The sequence below is a fragment of the Dendropsophus ebraccatus genome, unplaced genomic scaffold, assembly GCF_027789765.1.
Source record: "Dendropsophus ebraccatus isolate aDenEbr1 unplaced genomic scaffold, aDenEbr1.pat pat_scaffold_1194_ctg1, whole genome shotgun sequence".
NCBI classification, from domain to species: domain Eukaryota; kingdom Metazoa; phylum Chordata; class Amphibia; order Anura; family Hylidae; genus Dendropsophus; species Dendropsophus ebraccatus.
The window spans coordinates 1-19,368 of record NW_027208611.1 but is presented as its reverse complement, the minus strand read 5'-3'; the positions used below and the strand labels follow the sequence as shown (position 1 = coordinate 19,368).

General features: G+C 38.9%; 1 pseudogene; it reads left to right on the top strand.

Annotated features, from left to right (window-relative positions):
- Positions 1 to 18,524, top strand: part of LOC138774977 (polypyrimidine tract-binding protein 3-like) — a 51,163-nt pseudogene extending 32,639 nt beyond the window's left edge.
- Positions 18,525 to 19,368: the final 844 nt, after the last annotated feature.

Below are 19,368 nucleotides of genomic sequence, written 5' to 3'. Positions count from 1 at the left end.
ACATTAAATTTAGACATATCACAGAGCAATTATGTTTTGATTTCCGTAACTTTTTATTTTCTTTGCACCTGCTTGATCTCTCCTAATATGGTACAAATGAACATGTTCAAAATGGAATCTTTTGTCATGTGGCCTTGCTTCTCTAGCTGTCAGGAAAAGAAAGCATGCTGCAAAGTATGGCTTTTGTGGGGTTTTTTAGCCTTTTTTTTTGTTGCATGTTCAGTCAAAACCAAGATGGAGATTGATGCTTTCTTTCCCTATTCCAGCATTCAGACTATGACCAATTTTGGCATAGTGAATGAACCCTTTTATACCTTGTTAGGTTATATGTGCATATTTGAGTCCTTACTGAAGATTTTAATATTCCCTCTTTTTCTCTGTAGTCATACCCTTTCTATATTATACAATTGCAATTTTATGAAAGGTTAATGGGTTGTTGATTTTAAACATTATCCTGTTTCTGTTGCCCATAGCAGTGTATGACAGTTTGATAAATCTTTCCCTAACTTCCTGGCACTATAGTCTGACTTAAGGGTTTTTCACAGAGACTGATTTTCGGCCTGGAGGGTTGCAAGAAATGCTCCTGTGACCGATAATCGGCCTGTGTAAAAGTGACAGTAATCAGCATGCTACAAAATTTATCGTCATCCTCCTGACATTTTCCTGTGTAAACAGGGTTATGTGTGGCTGATAAAGGGAAACTTACAGCACAGCTATGTATATACCTGTTCTGTCAGTTTCCAGATCACAAGCAGTCTATACTTACCATCAGCGCTGCTTGTTATCTGGATCCTCTCCCGTCCTCGGCTGATGGCTGTATCTTCAGGCCCTGCTTCCTCGAGAATGATAGCCAGGGGTGGCAGGGCCTGAAGACATAGGCGGAGCACTGGATACACATGCCAGATCACAAGTAGCATGGATGGTAAGTGTACACTGCTTGTGATCTGAAAACTGGACGCACAGATGTATACATATCTGTACTGTCAGTTTTAAGGGCTGCACAAACGATACAAGGATCGTTTGTGCAGCCAGGTAGCTCAATTTCTTGTGCTTTGTAAAGGCACTGCAGTTTAACTCTGAACAACTCTTGTTTGCTGCCCCTGCAACCGAGAAATCTATTATTCTAAAAGGACCCTTAGATGCTTGGACTGGTTTGACAAGATTCATTGAGGCAGATTCAAATCAGTTGGCTATCTCAGCTGGAAAGGGACATTTTTTGTTGTTGTTGGGGCATCTGAGGAGACCATGGTTGGGAGACCATGCAATAAGGAATATAGAGTTAAATTGACTCCTCTGTCTCCCCACAACTAGAGAGGTGCAAAGGCCAGCTCTTGCTTTGGGGACCTGGCATGCTTTTGTACATTACATAAAGGTACAGTTGATTTCAATAGATACCATATAATATGTGAAGGAGAAAGATTGGTCAATGACTGCCATATTTTATTGGTCAGCTAACCGAGACCGCTGTGAATTTTTTTTTTGGAGATCATTCACATAGAATGGGTTGTCCAAAAGGCACAACCCTTTTAAAAAGTAGTGAATAATAACATATGATCTTAAAGATTTATTAGTATACATTTTAGTGGCATCACCATGAAAGTTTAATCAATTCAGATTGTTTTGTTTTCTAGATAGATAGATAGATACAACAGAATACAAATACCTAGAGAAATCATCAAATTTGAGAAGATTGCAGAGACATAGGGAATCTATGGTCATAAAGATACAGCTGCAAAATGATTTGATGCAATATGTTTTTCAGTATCGGATCTTTTTCAGCTGCCAATTGTTCATGGTAATACAGAGAGGAAGGAAAATAAAGTACACAATACAAATATTACAATAAAGCAGAGTTGCCAGGGGGGCCTTTTATTCCATCTTAACAATTATTTTCCCAGTGACATATCATTACTTCCCTGCTGTACAGTACATCGCTTTACAAATTCTCATCACAAACGCATCACAAATGATCAATCATAGCCCTTTTTAAGGGCGAAGGAGTAAAAAGCTGAATTTCTTTCTGTAAATATTCCTTCTGATGGTTTAGGCAGCAGCAACATATCTGTATATCATTGCTTGGCATCACTACTATTCAATTACTCTAAAAATACACCATCCAGCTCGCCTTGAAGATTGTTTCAAATGGTGTTCAGGTACTCAGACTGCATGTTCAATGCTACATTCAAAAAAATAGTAGAATTGTCTGGGATAAAGTTAAATAAGATTTGCCCATCACAACATTATCTTTTATCAGCCTTGTTGTTGGAACTGTTAATGCTGAAGAAATGGAGAAGATGCTTACTTGTATTCTGTTATGCTGGATGATTCTTCTGTCACTGCTATTAAGCCTGGTGGCAAATGATGCAGAGAAGCGTTAAAATTTGCACTGGTTTCCAGTGCTGAAAGTAGGATTTCACAGTAAGTTATTATTGCATCAAGATGCTAAAATGCAGGAATGACTGCCCCATCTTTTCTATTGGAATAAAGCTTTGAAATATGCAACAGATTAATTCTTTTTATTCCCTCAATGTTTGGTATACTAGGTATACCAATGGTGTTCCACTATAGGTTGGGAGATGAAATAGTGTGTTTACAGTTAGGGAATTGTATATAAACAGAACAAGCAGAGTAACTGTAATACACACCTAAGTGAATGAAAGCTTCGTTTTTTTGGTATATTCAGAGAAATGCCACTAAAAGTGGAATAGTATAGCAAAATCAACAAACGAATAACAAATCTCGGGTTGGGGCAGACAGTGGTTAATGCGGATACAAGCGCAGGCGTCCATGTGTCCCACGCCAGCGCTTGTATCCCGGACTGTGAAGACAGCCAGGAATGGGGAATATTTATCAGGACGCCTCCTAACCTACCTATCTATGAACACAACACTCACATTATCTATCTGTCATCCAGCACACAAACCCACATATACTTTATTATACATATACAAGCAAGCGTTGTCACCAGGGGTACAGTCTCTTATCTCAAACCCAATAACCAACCGACCAGCCCCAAAAGGGAGACTATCTAAGAAAGTTTTCAGACTCCATCTTATATTGGGCCGTCGCATAGAGATTTATGCATTATACAACATCGCCCCACCTCTCTGATGAATCTGTTTACCTGAGCGGGAGAAACACGTCGTAAGACGTGGGGCGCAATTTCTGATTACCCACTAGAACCATAAAATACCATGTTTAACTTTTGTAGATTGGTCTATAGATATAACACCATACCATTGACAACTAGACTCTCTTTCTCTGTGACCTACACAATACACCATACTGACAATGCTTACCTAGTGTAGGGTTATATTCCCCTAGTGGGGACGCCCACACTTAGGGGACCTAGTTGCCAGGTAGGGTATAACAGGTCGCCACTTTAGCCACTGTCTGCCCCAACCCGGGATTTGTTATTCGTTTGTTTATTTTGCTATACTATTCCACTTTGTTAGTGGCATTTCTCTGTACATACCAAATAAAACTAAGCTTTCATTTACTTAGTTGTGTATTACAGTTACTCTGCTTGTTCTGTTGGTATTCTAGTCTAATGGTGGAACCTTGAATAAAACATATTTATTGGTATGTATGGATGTCCTAGTGGAAGGTGCATTTATATGAGTTGGCTCTTTGCTATAGTACATCTCCTATGCAACAGCTGCTTTTATTAAAAACCACAGTGTGAACCCATTCTAATTGAGCGTACGCAGATTTTGTTGAATCTCACAAAAAGACTTCACCTGTTGCTAATTTTTAGTATTTTGTTGATTGATCCTTTCCATACTTGTAATGTAAGAGTCCGTAGATTGGTAAAAATACAGCCTAGAGGGGCAGCTGCATGACAAATGGCCCATTCAGCTCCTTACCAGCTAATAGCCAGGCACCCAGCAGAGAATATACATCATAAACTTTTTTTTAAACCTTTCTCCCTTTGTATATATGATGTACACAGTGGTAAAATAATAGTAATGTTCCCAATGGGAAAATAATGGTAAAAATAAGTCCAGCAGAACAGCACACCCACCATTTAATATCCTCTCATTCTACCTGTGTGTATGGTCTTGTATTCATCAGTGAGGTTTTCAGCTTCTTATTTAGTATACTTACAATTTTCTTGTCAGATAAGCATGCCAGTCATCATTGGGGTGACAGGAGTCTCTAGGTCTTTATCGTGTAAATAAGTGAGTTTTTGTCAGGAGTCCGCCCTGCGTTTTCATAGTCTGTGTAGCATTGTGAAGATGCCACAATCCTTGTTTATGCATTCTCACTTCTTTCATAAAATACATTCTGCACTTCAGTACTGATGAATCTTGTCAGGTTTAAATTATCCCTTTGTGAGTGGATCATTCTGCCAGTGCCTTATTTACTGACTTTCATGTGTAAATTTTACATGCTTACATTAATTCCTGTTACTTTGTGTACCTCACTTCACATTAATGTGGATTTGGGAATCCTACTTTCTAGGAAAGTGCTTGATTTTACAGCTTCCGTAATTCTTGGAAGTACTCCTCTGTGAAGATTACATAAGTACTCCCTTTCTTGCAGCTTCAGGCCTTCGCTGGTATTCATATTATTTAAAATCCTTATGCATATAATTTCTGGAAGTAGACATATGTGTGCCATGTTATGAAGCCATAGTCACTGGATGTGCCACCCTATGGTGCTTCATACAGCACTAAATCATGATGTTAAAAAAAAAAAAACAACGATCAGTGACATACTGGATTATTTTGAATTGCATTAAGAAGGAAGTCATCCACTGAGAGGTATAAAGAGACTGGTAGTATAACTGAATGGTGTATAAAATTAGACAGAGGGAGGCAAATCAGAATACAAATGCTGCAAAATTTTGAGAAAAGGAAGAAATGGCCGAATCTGTTAAGAATGGGAACATAATTATCGTCAGACATTAGCGACAGGAAAAAGAAAAAAACCTCTGGCTATACAAAACTAAGCAACAGGGATAATACTTTTATTGATAGAGATAAGGTAGTTGCTTACCATTTGAATGAGTTCTTAACCCCTTCAAGACCGAGCTGTTTGATGCACAAAAGTCTGGGTCAAATTAATCTTACTAGATCGGCAATTCCGCACGCTACGATATATAATGTTTATTTTATATTTTTAAAATATTAAACTTTTATTTGGGGGTATAAGGTTTTTTTAATGCTTTTAAAAACTTTTACTACACTTTTTTTTTTACACTTTTTTTCATACTAAAACATGCAATCAATAGATTGCATATACTGATCTATGCTATGTCATAGCATAGCATAGATCAGAGTTATTGGTAATGCTGAACCGACAGGACGGAGATAAGAGGCTTACCCCCGGCCGTCGGTACATGTGGAGGCATGGCTGAAGAGGTCCCGATCACTCAGTGACAGAAGCTTGTTCTTTCACTGAGTACCTTTAAACACTGCAATCGCTATAGATTGCAGCGTTTAAGGGGTTAATGAGAGGCAGCTGCGGGACCACAGCTGCCTCTCATTACCCTCAGCTCACGGGACACTGATGTGTACGGGACCGCTCTCACTGCAGCGGTCCCGCACACATCAAACTCCTTCAGTGTCAGGAGCGTTCATATACTTTCCTGCTGCTCTTGGTATGTGCAGCAGGAACATATATCTACTTATTGCTGACGTGAAGGTGTTATATAACTCCGATCTGTAGAACCAATTCCAACCAAATATGTTTCTGATGATTAGAGAAGAATGGCTGATGGTGTACCCATCCACAAGAAGAGAAAGGGGGGACAAGATCAAAACCATTAAATCAGGATTAAATAAGGTTCAAGAGGGGAGTGTTTTCAGTAAAAAAAAAAAAAAAAAAAAAAAAAAAAAACACAAGAACAAAGGGACACAATTTTAGATTAGTTGGTGGAAATGTCAGAAACAACACCAGAGAATATCGCTTTACTTAAAAAGTAGTAAATGCTTGGAACAAACTTCCAGCAGATGTGGTAGGTAAATCTATAATAACTGAATGTAAACCTACCTGGGATAAACATATATATATCCTAAGATAGTAAGAAAGGAAATACTAAAATTGCAGACTAGATGGACCAGGTGGTCTTTTTTTGCCGACAATCTTCAATGTTTCTATGTAGGAAAGACTTTGGGATCTAAATTGGTATAATCTGGAGGGAAAAAGAGAAAGAGAGGATATGATTAAAACCTTTTAAATATGATAAATGTCTAAATAAGGTTCAGGAGGGAAGTGCTTTAATAAGAGATTGAACACAAGAACCAGGGTAAATAATTTGAGGTTATATGGGGAAAAGATCAAAAGCAACATGAAAAAAATATTACTTTACTGAAAGTGTAGTAGATGCTTGAAACAAACTTCCTGTTAATATGGTTGGGAAATCTACAGTAAGGGTGCGTTCACACCTACAGGATCTGCAGCAGATCTGCAGCAGATTTGATGCTGTGTTCAGTTATTTAAATGAAATCTGCTGCATAAAATCAGCTGCAGATCCTGTAGGTGTGAACGCACCATAACTCAGTTTAAACAGGCCAGGAAAAAACATACATCTATCCTAAGATAATTAGGAAGTATAAAGGTAGACTAGATGGACCAGGTGGTGTTTTTTTTTTCTGGTGTCAATTTTCTATAAAAATGAGGTCCATAGCTTGCATTGATCAAATTGAAATTATGAGACCCAAGAGACGGGAGTATTTTTAAAAGTGGGTTTTCAACTAAATGAAGTCACCTTCCTCTGGAGACAATGCTTTTAGGGTGATACAGCTGTAATACAGCAAGCATGTCACAACTTGTTTTATTTGTCTGATCCATGTGTAATTCTACAAAAGACTCTGTATGCCAATATGAAATCAGGAATACAGAGGTACAGTTCAGTGATGTGTGTGTAAGCCATTAACACTTTAGTGCTTGTTAAATTTCTATTACATTTTAATATGAAGTCAACACTGTATAGAAATACCGTATTTTCCGGCGTAAAAGGCTACTGGGCGTGTAAGACGACCCCTGACTTTTAATCAGATTGTCAGGGATTCGCCATATACGCTGGAAAATGTTAACCCCTGCCTAATTGCAGCTAAACAAATGAAAAAATCAAACAGTTAACTCACCCGGGCCCGTTTCTGGCCTCTGCGCGTCTTCTCCTCCGCTCCTGTTGCCCGCGCAGCCAGTGTGTGACGTACACTGACTGTGCTGGAGATGCCCAAAACTCTCCCCAGCAGCCGAGCGTCTAATCGGAGAGAGCTTCAGAAGAATGACAGAGGCTTCGGGTACTTCCGGAGCCTCCCAAAGCCTCTGTCATTCTTCTGAAACTCTCCAGAGCAGCCGAGGGTCTCCAATCAGACGCTCGGCTCCTCGGGAGAGCTTTGGGCATCCCTGGCACAGTCAGTGCACGTCACACTGGCTGCGCCAGCAGCGGGAACATAGGAGAATACACACGGAGGCTGGGAACGGGCCCAGGTGAGTTAACAGGTTTTTTTTTTTAAATGGTCGCCCCATACGGTGGGGATGTGGGCCATTTTTGAGCCCCCCACCTTATGAGGCGACCATACCCGGTGTATAAGATGACCCCCGACTTCTGACAAGACTTTTCGGGGTTAAAAAGTCATCTTATATGCCGGAAAATACTGTATTCACAAAATATTAGGAGTTTAATCAGTGTGTTTGTGTGTACATGTAAGTGTGTACATACTCTATTTCCTCCTTTTCACTGGGCCTTATATATCAAAACCTTGTAAAAAATAGAGCTTTTCTTTTTGCAGAGCAATCTGCATTATATGGCTATGTTCCCACACAGTATTTCTGCTCAGCATTTTGCAACAAAAACCAGAATTGGATTGAAAACACAGGCTATGTTCACACACTTGAAATTTAGTAGATGGACACCATTAAATGACGGCCATCCACTAAATTTTAACAGTGTGTGAACATAGCCTTTCTGTGTTTTCAATCCAATTCTGGTTTTTGTTGCAAAATGCTGAGCAAAAATACTGTGTGGGAACATAGCCTAAAAACTGCCCATGAATTGATGGCTATGGGAAACAAGCCCTCTTTCTGTTACCTAATTGTAATAGAAAAGAAAGCCATAATAGCCCTCACTCACACTAGATGATATTTTTATTTCTTTGTTTAGGTGCTCCAGGTATAATTTCCTCACCTTATGCAGGAGCTGCTGGATTTGCACCTGCTATTGGCTTCCCTCAAGCAGGTAGGTGTACTGAAATGCATCAGATACATAATAATTAAAATAACAATTTACCTTGTGATTGATAGTACTCTTCTAATAGGCCTCTTTGCCTGTCAATCACCCCATTTAGTGTAATAAATTTTTTTCATAGGAAGAAACTCTTAAGACATCTGTTGTATGTGTCTGTGGCCCTTCTCCATCAGTAAAACATTTCTTAAGAAATATGTAATCCAGATGACACATATGCAAATACCCAATTGAAATTGTCCATTGTGGATTAGCAAAGTTTTCATTTGTTTATTTAAAGAGGACCTGTCATTATTAAGATGAGTGTGACTGGAGCATGCTTGAGTAGGATCAGCCAGCATTTGAATACCGGTGGCTAACTAAGTTGGATGCAGCCCTAGGGAGTTCATCCATACAGCCTATCTCTAGTCACTATGTGAAGCCAGCAATTAAATTTTCACATCAGATGCAAGGGGGGCGGGGGGACTGATTTCAAAAACATTGGGGCTAGGAATGTAAGAGGAGCATCGTTTGAATCCAGGAGGAAGCAGCAGTTAGGTGCTACCTTAGGGTCCATTTACACAGAAAGATTATCTGACAGATTACCTGCCAAAGATTTGAAGCCGAAGCCAAAACCAGAAACAGACTATAAACAGAGATCAACTCATAAAGGAAAGCCTGACATTTTTCCTCTTTTGCTTCAAATCTTTGGCAGATAATCTGTCAGATAATCTTTCTGTGTAAATGGACCCTTATGCTACGTTTACACGAAGCGATAATTCGCCCAATCGATCGTTTAACGATTTTGTAGCAACGATTTGGTTTTCATAACGATCAGCGTTTAGACAAATAAATCGTTAGAAAATTCGTAAGAAAAATCATTATTGCTATAGTTTTTAAGATCGTTTAAGCTCATCTTTTATATAGGGTGAATCTTTGATTACACAAAGCGATCTGCGAATTTTTAAGAACATGTTAAAAGATCAAAATGAACGATTTTTCACTCATCGCTTCATCGTTTGCTGTGTTTACATAAAACGATTATCGCTCAATGCGATCGTTTTTGCGAAAATTCGCCCGGTAATCGTTCCGTGTAAACGTAGCATAACTTTTACTTAGCAATGGGCCATTTTTAATGTTAAGAACAATAGCACCTAGAATTAAGGAAAACCTGTGATTGGGGGTGGGGGGGAGGTTAGGAAGTGATCCAGTCCTCAGTTTGTGTGTAGTATTTCAGCTCCATTCCATGGAAGTGAAGGAAGTTGAGTTGTTATACAATGCAAGAACGATAGAGGTGATAGAGCTGTTTTTGAAAGAAAACCGCTATATTCTTCCACTCCTGGATAACCCCCTTACAGAGGTTGAAGGGGAACATAAAAACGGTCCCTTTGCTTTTTGCACCACTCTTGTCCATAAGTTATGTATGTATTGTGTGTCATTAAAATTTAACTTCAATAATTGGTACAGCCCACAGACAAGAGTTGCACACCTGGACATCCACTTTACATGTCATATTGAATATTAATTCCATTCTTTGTACTATTTCCTATTGAAGGGCTGTCGGTCTCAAGTGTACCAGGAGCTCTTGGACCTCTTGCTCTCACCACTTCAGCTATCACTGGACGTATGGCAATACCTGGCATGACTGCTTTTTCAGGACACTCTGTTTTGTTAGTCAGTAATCTAAATCCTGATGTAAGTCAAATATCTGTTTACTCACTGTACCTTGTTTAGCAATATATGTAAAAATATCCAAAAGAAAGAAGCAGCATTTCTCAGTTAAAAATGGCTGCATTGAGAAGTTAAAATGTTGCTATGGAATGTTGCTTCTTACTTAAAATCGCCTGAACTATTGATTTCTGAATTTTTTTTTTTAATGAGAGTGACTCTTTAACCTCTTAAGGACGCAATAAGGGCTCATGTTGGTCTCTAGGTGGAAAAATGCAAGTACTATGGCCTTTTAAACATAAGGAGGAAAAAACGAAAATTGGCTCCGTCCTTAAGAGGTTAAAGCGAGTGTGTACCTGATGGTACATGTGCTTTAAGACAGAAAGTTGGTACATGTAAAAAACTATTAGCCATAACCCTGACCTGTTAGCAGCAATGTTTGTTGTAGTGGAGTGGCCATTCATAGATAGGCCAGTTCCGCCAGGGATCGTTATGCTCTTTGTGTGTGGCTTTATACTACAGTAATATGTGGGTTTTTTTATTGTTGTTGTTGTTGTTTTGGTTTTTTTTAACTTCTTTTGCTAAACAATATCTGGCTTTTTCAACAGGTTATCTTACCCCATGCTCTATTTATCTTGTTTGGTAAGCAATTTTATTTCATTGTTGGTGAACTAAAGTTACATTCACAAGATGAGAAAATTAACATTGTATACTGAAAACTAATGTCTAAAAGAGAATTACCACATTTGTATTTACTTGAACATTTATTACTACACAATTATTGGAAAAACTGCAGTGTAAATGTATTGTGGGTAACAGTTGTGGTTAGTGACTTCACAAAGGATAAAACCTCATCAGATAGAGAGTAAAAAAATGGGGGGGGGGGGGAGTAGAAAGGTATTAATAGAATTGATGTCATTACTATAGCACTGTAGGAATGGGTTGTCCTAAGGAGCCACCAGTAGTTAAGTTGTATAACTGACAATGTCTGTAACTAATAGGAGTGATTGATTTATGACATTGTTATGACATATGAAAATTCCCCAGTGTCCAGATATATTTAGTAGGTACTATTAAGGGTTTTACACTTTATATAGTTCGTTTGTTATATTCTTATCTAATTAGATTATTTACAGTATAAAGACAATTCCTTTTTTGCAATTCTTTAGGAGTATATGGTGATGTCCATCGTGTAAAGATTCTTTTTAATAAAAAAGAAAATGCATTGGTGCAAATGGCAGATGCAACTCAAGCACAGCTTGGTGAGTACATAAAAATTGGGGTGCCTAAAACTAACTTTTAATAGCAAAGTAAACAAAACAAAAACATGTTTCATGACCCAACAAAAGCTAAAAATATCCCAATAACATGAGATGGTTTTATCCTGATTATGCAGACCCATTGTTGCTGTTGGTAACTGGTCTTGCTTTCCTTTTACTTTTCTCTGATGTTCTTTCCCTTTTTGCTGTTAATACCTAGATGATCTAAAAAATGATTGCTCTAAAAAGGTGACTCTACACAGAAAGCTCACCATATTTTGTCCTTCCATTTTTCTCTTTTCCTCTCTATGTTTTAGTGGAACAGGATTAATCGGGGAAGATTGTTTTAGTAAAGGGGGCTTATCTGCTGCGCGAGTTTGATTGTTCCTCTTAATGGGCCTGTCGATCAGTCGCCATTTTTTAACATTATGGAAGCACATACAGATACTATATATGAAAGGTACCAGGCATTTCCTTGTGGGTGTCGGGCCCTCATTCCCCCCCCCCTCATGGATTCTGTTTCTGACAGTTTGAGCAGACACATGGATATTAATGGCCTGCTGGTGGTCATTTTCCACTGCTACCCCTGTTCCTTCTTGCACAAAGGAGGTGGTAGTGGTCCTGCTGCTTGGTTGCTGCCCTCCTATGCTCCCCCCATCTCCTGGTGTACTGGCCTATCCCCTGGTATCTGCTCCATGCTCTGAACACAGTGCTGACACACAGCTAACCTCCTTGCCACAGCTCATATTGATGTGCCATCCTGGATGCCCTGCACTACCACCTCTTGTTTACCTCTTGTTACCAGATGGTGACCACCTTAAATGGTCTGTGGTCACCATCTGCAGAATCTCTCCCTTTATAGGTGTTGTCTTCATCTTTGCCTATCATTTCTACCTGTTGTCTGTTTCATTTTCACAACAATAGAAGAAGCCTTTTCACAATTGGTGTTGCTTCATAACTGGACTGGCTGATTTCACATAAGGCTGGCTGCACACTGCCTTAAAATCTTGGAAAAACACCAATAAAAATGCCAGCAGATGTTAGCTGGAGGTCAATGGACGTTTATGAAATGACTTGTACACATTGCATTTTCTTGGTGTTTTTCTCTCCTCTCTGGCATTTTTGAGGCTTTGTGGCAGTGTGTTTTTTTTTTTTTGCAAACTGTGTCGTTTTGTTTACCATAGACTTTAATGCGATTGTTCTGGTTGTCTTAAAAAAGCCTTTGCTATGCGTATGGAGTTATTCTTTCTGGCGTTTCGATCACCTTTTGTGGTCCAGCAGCTAGGTTGTGTGATGGCAGAGTAAAAAAAAGTTCAGCAGACAAAAATGCTTAAACCACAAAAAAACATCATTCACACACAGAGTCAAAAAACGCTAGAAAAAGTGCCAGAAAAAAACAAATGCATGTACAAAAAAAAAGCCATGTGCTACATTGATGATTTTTATCCATTAATTTTGGCTTGAAAAATACCAGACAAAAAGTGTTTGTGAGGGCTCCCTGAGTGTGATAGACTTGTAGTTGTTTTAAATGTTCCCATATATTTATTTATTTTTTAAGTGTACATTAAATATGCCAAAGAAAAGGTTGTTGAGTTGATAACTTCTGCCTCAATCTCTTTAATGTGTGCTATGCAATAGTTTAAACCACTGCATTGCCTAAACAACACCTGAAATGTAATATGTCTGTTGCATTTTTAGCTATGAGCCATCTAAATGGACAGAGACTTCATGGAAGGGTACTGCGAATTACCCTGTCAAAGCACCAGTCTGTTCAGCTTCCTCGTTGAAGGACATGAAGACACAAGGCTTGACTAAGGACTACACCAACAGCCCACTACATCGCTTCAAAAAAACCAGGCTCGAAAAACTTCCAGAATATATTTCCCCCTTCAGCGACGCTACATCTGTCCAACATACCGTATGTATAAAATTTGAGTGTTTTTTTTTTTAAAGGCAGTTTCAAGCATCTGATAGGCTTTTAAAATGTTGCCTACATGTACAAACTTAAAGCAAGGTGTTGTCGAATCCAGGGATCTGGCATCTACACTGTGTGCAGTGCTCCAGTGTTGTCAGTGTGAAACAATTTCTATATGAAATGATAGGTAGTGCAAACTGTAGGCTTACCAGTCTCAGTAGTGGGAGGCAGGGATTTTTTTGTGTGAACTGGGCTTAATCTGTAGGTTAAAGCGACTTTGTACCCACCATCTGCCTTCCCCAAACCACTTGTACCTTCAGATAGCTGCTTTTAATCCATGATCTGTCTTGGGGTCTGTTCGGCTGCTGATTGCAGTTATTGTCCTAAAAACAACCTTTTAAACTTGCAGCCCTGTGTCAAATTGGCGTGGCCTAGAGTGTCTATGCCTTACTCTTGCACCGCCTCTCCGTCTTTCCTCCCCCGCCCTCTCTCACCCTTCAGGAATGGCCCTGGCACAATTTTCTCCTATTCCTCAGTTGTCTGATCACTGTACAGGTGCCTTAACGATCCAGCACATTGTGAATAGGAGAAAAACCTGCCTGAAGCATTCCTAATGATGAAGAGGGCGGGAAGGGTGGGACGGAAAGGCGATGCAAGCCTAATGCACAGACACTCTAGGCCATGCCAATTGACACAGGGCTGCAAGTTTAAAAGTTGTTTTTTTAGGACAATAACTGCATCACCTGCCGAACGGACCCCAGGGACAGATCTTTGATTAAAAGCAGCTATCCGAAGGTACAAGAGGTTTGGGGAGGGCAGATTGTGAGTACAGAGTCTCTTTAAAAGAGAATCTGTTGTCGCTCCTGGACTTTCTGAAATAACAATTTTGGGACCATCTTTTCTTATAGATCAGTGATGTGGTATTTTCTCGGTTTTTACTAAAAATGTATGACTCTCCAATATGGTGTTACTATTTGGAGGTGTGTCCCAACACTGTCTCACACAATAAGTCAGAATTGGCTGGGCTAGACTATTTGGTATACTTGGTATTCAGTCATACAATTCTAGGAAGCATACTAGAGCAGCAGCACATTGCAGAGCTATAAGAAAAGAATTTCATCTGCATTTGCATTTGCTAAACATGAATGTTTTCTCTTTAAGGACTCTTTATAGAAGTGATTATTGGTACAATGGACTGTTTAAATGGACCAACAAATCAGCTGATGAATGACTCAAATGCTCTTTCTTTGGTTGATCCCTGGGATTGTGTGGGCCCCTTTAAATCTTTGTAAGCGGTACATCTTATGTAAACAGGCGGATATGCTTGTCAACAAATGGTGTAGTAGGCATCACAATTAAGTGAACAATGGTTTCATGTGGCTAACTCCCAGTAATCAGGGCTTGTATGAAGCTTTCATCTGCCTATGTAAAAGTCCTCAGGGTGGATACATTAAAGATTTTTTCTGAACCAGAAAATCTACAGCGTTTCTACACCAAAACACATATGACCCATGTTTCTATAAAAGCTTTGCTCCACATGTGCCAAAATTGTGCCACACATTTAATGTGCTGTGTGTACCAAAGAGAACAGGAAAATGCTGCTCAATCAAAGGCATGTGTCATAGACAAAGGGGTATAGCTTATAATTTTGTGCCATCAAGCCAAAGTAATTCAGCAGTACAGACTAAAGCCCCTATTACATGGGGTGATGTTGAGGAGCAAACAAGCGCCTGTCAGTGCTTGCTTGCTTGCTTGTTCCCTGCTAGCTGCTCTGCCACTATTACACGCGTGGCAGCAAGCGAGTGAGAGCTGGGAGGGGTGGGCTTGCCGGGTTAAATCACTAGATATTCCAGGCAGCCCATAGAAGGATAGAGACTGTCTGCTGCCGCCGCTCCTATTCTGGATCGCTGCTATATTAGTAGTTTATCTTCAAGATGTTAAGACGAACAACGCAACGATCAGCCGACATTTCTTGTTGGCTGATCGTTTTCTCCTATTACATAGATGATTATCGGCCAAATACGGCCGATAATCATTAAGTGTAATAGGGCCTTTACACTAGATAGTCTGCTTATGCACCAGATTAATGAGTCAACCTGAACCTCTGTAATAAATCTGTCCCTTTTAAAAAAAAATTACGTTTACACTGTCTTCAATTAGACAGTTGTTATTTCCACCTAGTCTATTTAAAATCCACCAGTTGCTGATTGTTTTCAGGAAATTCTATGAAATTTTCAGCTGTAAAAATCAAAAGCATATCTGCCCTGAGTTAACAGAACCTTAGGTTTCAACTATTGGTCAAATAAAGGATCTCTCTCTCTCTCTCTATCTATCTCTAAATTTTATTATTTTTTTATATTTGAGATGTTTACTTGATTTTCTCTTTTTTTATAAAAAAATTAAATGTTTCAGGCTATTAGTGTTGTGGTAATATTTAATTCTCCTGTGCCAGACCCCCATGTTTCCTGTTTTACACTGTCAAAGTGTACCTGTCACTTGTGGCATGTTGTGGAGACATGTCAAAAGTTTTATTGGTAGGGTTCTGAATGTTCAGAAAGAAAAGCCATGGTTGGACATTTCTCTCCCCTAGATTGTCCCATTGTCTAATTGTGCGTTTACACAGCGAAATTTATCTGACAGATTTTTTAAGCCAGGGATGGATTCGAAAAGAGGAGAAATCTCAGTCTTTTCTTTATAACCTGTTCTTTGTTTGTTAGTCTGTTCCTGGCTTTGGCTTCAGAAATCTGTCAGATAAATCTCTCTGTGTAAACGCACCCTTACATTAGGACTCTGTCACATGACACAAAACTAGGAGATAATGCACTTACTGCACCTCTAGACATAGGAGGATTGAAACCGTAGCTAAGACATGTCACAATGACCCACAATGAGCAACAGTAATTGTCTTTTTCAAACACCCTTGTACTGTTGACTTTCTGAATAATGGGTTTCTGGATAGAAGAGTGACTAATTAGCAAAATATGCCATTAAAGGGATATCCAGCACTACTAAAAACATGGCCACTTTTCCCCCTACTGTTGTCTCCAGTTCAGTTGCGGTTTGCAATTAAGCATACATTACTTCAATGGAACGGAGTTTCAAAACCCCACCCAATCTGGAGACACACAGTAGGGGGAAAGTGACCATGTTTTTGTAGCGCTGGATAACCCCTTTAAATATTCCTTTAGCAGGTTATTCAGTGCAAACTCTTATTTCATATTTTGAATGCTTCACTCTTTAACTTTCTTTTTTTATTTTTTAAAAGGCCTTCAGTTTCAGATGATGACCTTAAAAGATTATTTGCAAGTACTGGATGTTCAGTCAAGGCCTTTAAATTCTTCCAGTAAGTGTATCTGTATAAATATTTGCTGTAAGCAGTTATTTTTTGTCTCCTTTTACACATATCTGTAAAAAAGGTGACCTCAGCTAAGTGTAGGAAACACAGTGGTTTTCTTTTTCTTTTTTTTTTTTTCGCAGATCAATGTCAATATCCATAAGTGTGGATTCTTCAACCCCTTTGTCCAGATTTATCAAAGGGTGTAAAATATAGACAGATGTAAACTGCCCACAGCAACCAATCACATCTCACCTTTTATGTTACCAGAGATGTGATTGGTTGCTGTGGGCAGTTTACACCAGTCTATATTTTACACCCCTTTGATTACATCCCCCCTCTATTTATTAAATTGAATTTACATAAACCCACACTGAAGTCTACAAGCAAAACAAAACATTTTCCTGCTATTTCATGATGATAGTGGTCCCCAGTGCAGTAAAGCATTTTAAATGTCATTTATCAGAAATCAATAACCTATCAATAGTACAAGCATTTTTTAAGAAACCCTAATAGCTTTTTCAGTACAGAAGGAAAGTCTTTTGCTTAGTAAAACCTGTTTTCAAACTCCCCCCTCACTTCAGAAGAAGCAAGATTTCAGTGTCCATTATGCTCTATGGAAAGGGGAGGGGTCGAGCACAGCAAGGTGAAAAAAAGGACTTGGGGAAAACCTGTTTGACAATTTGCATAGGAAAATAAAAGCATTTTTTACATTATGGAAGAACAGATGGCTATCTTACCTTCCCGCCCCATCACTTACCAGAACATCCTGTACGACAGGTAGAGCGGTTCAGAGAGGGTTACCCAGGGACCGCAGCCAGTCGATGCACCCAGCTAGTTAATCATTTAAATGCAGCTGTCAAAATTGACAGATGCATTACATGCTCAAGGAAACCCTCACCTGGTGTTCTAGCGAACAGATTGGGCACCCCCCCCCCCCCATGTTGCGATCGCGGAGGGTTGACCCGTGCTTGTGACCGGACCGGTGGTCAGCGCTGCAATGACACTGATCCCATAGTAATAAACCACTGATTTCATACAGCAATGCAGTATGTATGTACTGCATTGTTCAGTGTAGAGTTATAAGTCCCAGGGGGGGACTTAAAGTTATTAAATATTAATAAAAAAATCCCATCACATAATAAAAGTTTAAATCACCCCCCTTCTTCCTTCTTTATTTTATTATTAAAAATAGACATATTTGTTATCGCCGCTTGTGGGATCACCCAAACTATGAAATGACTCTGCTGCTCAGTTACATTAAAGTGATTGGAGCTGAAGCCGCCATTACACGGGGCGACTGAGAGGAGTAAACGAGCGCTGTGAGCGCTGGTTTGCTCCTTGTTCCCCACTCGCTGCTGCTATTGCGTCGGCAGTGAGCGGGTGAGCACAGGGGGACTGCCCAGGTGATCGCTAAATCGTCCGGGCAGCCCATAGCACATAGCAGCGGTCTGCTGCCGTGCTCTCATTCCACGAAGCAAACAGCAGCAGTTCATTGCTGTATTAGTCGTTTGTCTTTCAACATGTTGAAAGACAAACGACTGCAATGATTAGCCAACATCGTTCATGTCTGCTTATTGTTGCCTTCTACTACACAAGACTATTATCCGACGAATACGGCCGATAATCGTTTCGTGTAATAGGGCCTTGAATTGTAATACCACACAGAACCTAGGCAAAGGTGTGTTGCTGTTTTTGTAAAAAAAAAATAAAAGTATCTGTTTTTCCCATGCATAGAATTTTGGTGTTAAACATTTTATACATTCATCTTCAAGTTATTTTATAAAATATGTATACCTTATCAAGATTGTTTCCTTTGATATTTTTGTAGGAAAGACCGAAAAATGGCACTTATTCAGCTGGGTCAGTGGAGGAGGCTATAACGCTCTAATAGATCTGCACAACCATGATTTGGGAGACAACCACCATCTGAGAGTGTCCTTTTCCAAGTCAATGATCTAAGTTCTGTCTGCTCTGCATTTTCCTCCCGCTTCATTATTTCCTTGTAAAGACTGGACCACAGTTTTGGCCCTCAGACAGAGACTGAATATTAGAAGACCAACTCTGCCTCGTTTGTTATTTTGTATCTCCATGAGAAGAGGGAAAACATATGCCGTCTTAGAAACAGACTGAGAACGTGCAGAATTGATATAAAGCTTTGTGCTTGATAGTGGTAAAATATACAAATCTGCATTTTAGAGCAAATCTAAAAATATTATCATTTTGTTGTATATTTGCATATCCCTGGTGTTTATTTTCTTTTTGTTCCAAATGAACGTACATACCATTTTTCAGACAATCATCCAGGTTTTGAGTCGTACTACAGAGTCAAATCTCGACTTTTTTTTTTTTTCTTTTCCCTCATTTTTACCTATGTGGAATTTTACTTTACAAGAATTGAAGGTTTTTGTTTTTTTTTATTGGTAAAGAATGTTGACTTTATCCTTTTCGTGGGCATATCACTGGCAAATATTTTTGTTTATATGCTGGTAATATGGTAATATTTGCTATAACAAATTAGACAATGGACCAAGTTTATTTTATTGACTATAATGCCCACAATTTTTTTCTAAATATATATTTATAATATATACATATATTTGTAAGTAATCTAGCTTATTCTTGTAAAGCCTCCTCTGTTATGTGATGTTTTTGTTCTTTCAAGTCTAAATATTTTGGAAATGGTTCTAAAATTGAATGTTACTTGAAAATAGAACTGCACATTTTCATAAGCAGTCTGCATTGTGAAGCGAACGGCTGTTTGCCTACCAGGATGTGTCGTGTAATGCGCTTATTTTGAACAAAATGAAAAGTTCACCATTAATGAAATCAAGAACTATTTCTTTTCTAAAAGAAAAAAAGTTTACAGTCTTACAAAAATTATTCAGGTCTATCATTTGGTTTGCAGATTTTTAAGAAATTATTTTTGGTAATATGTTCAAGAAGACTTAAACCTCAAGGTTTTTTTTTACCACTATAATGACTAAAATCCTTACATCAGAATTACTGTGTACTT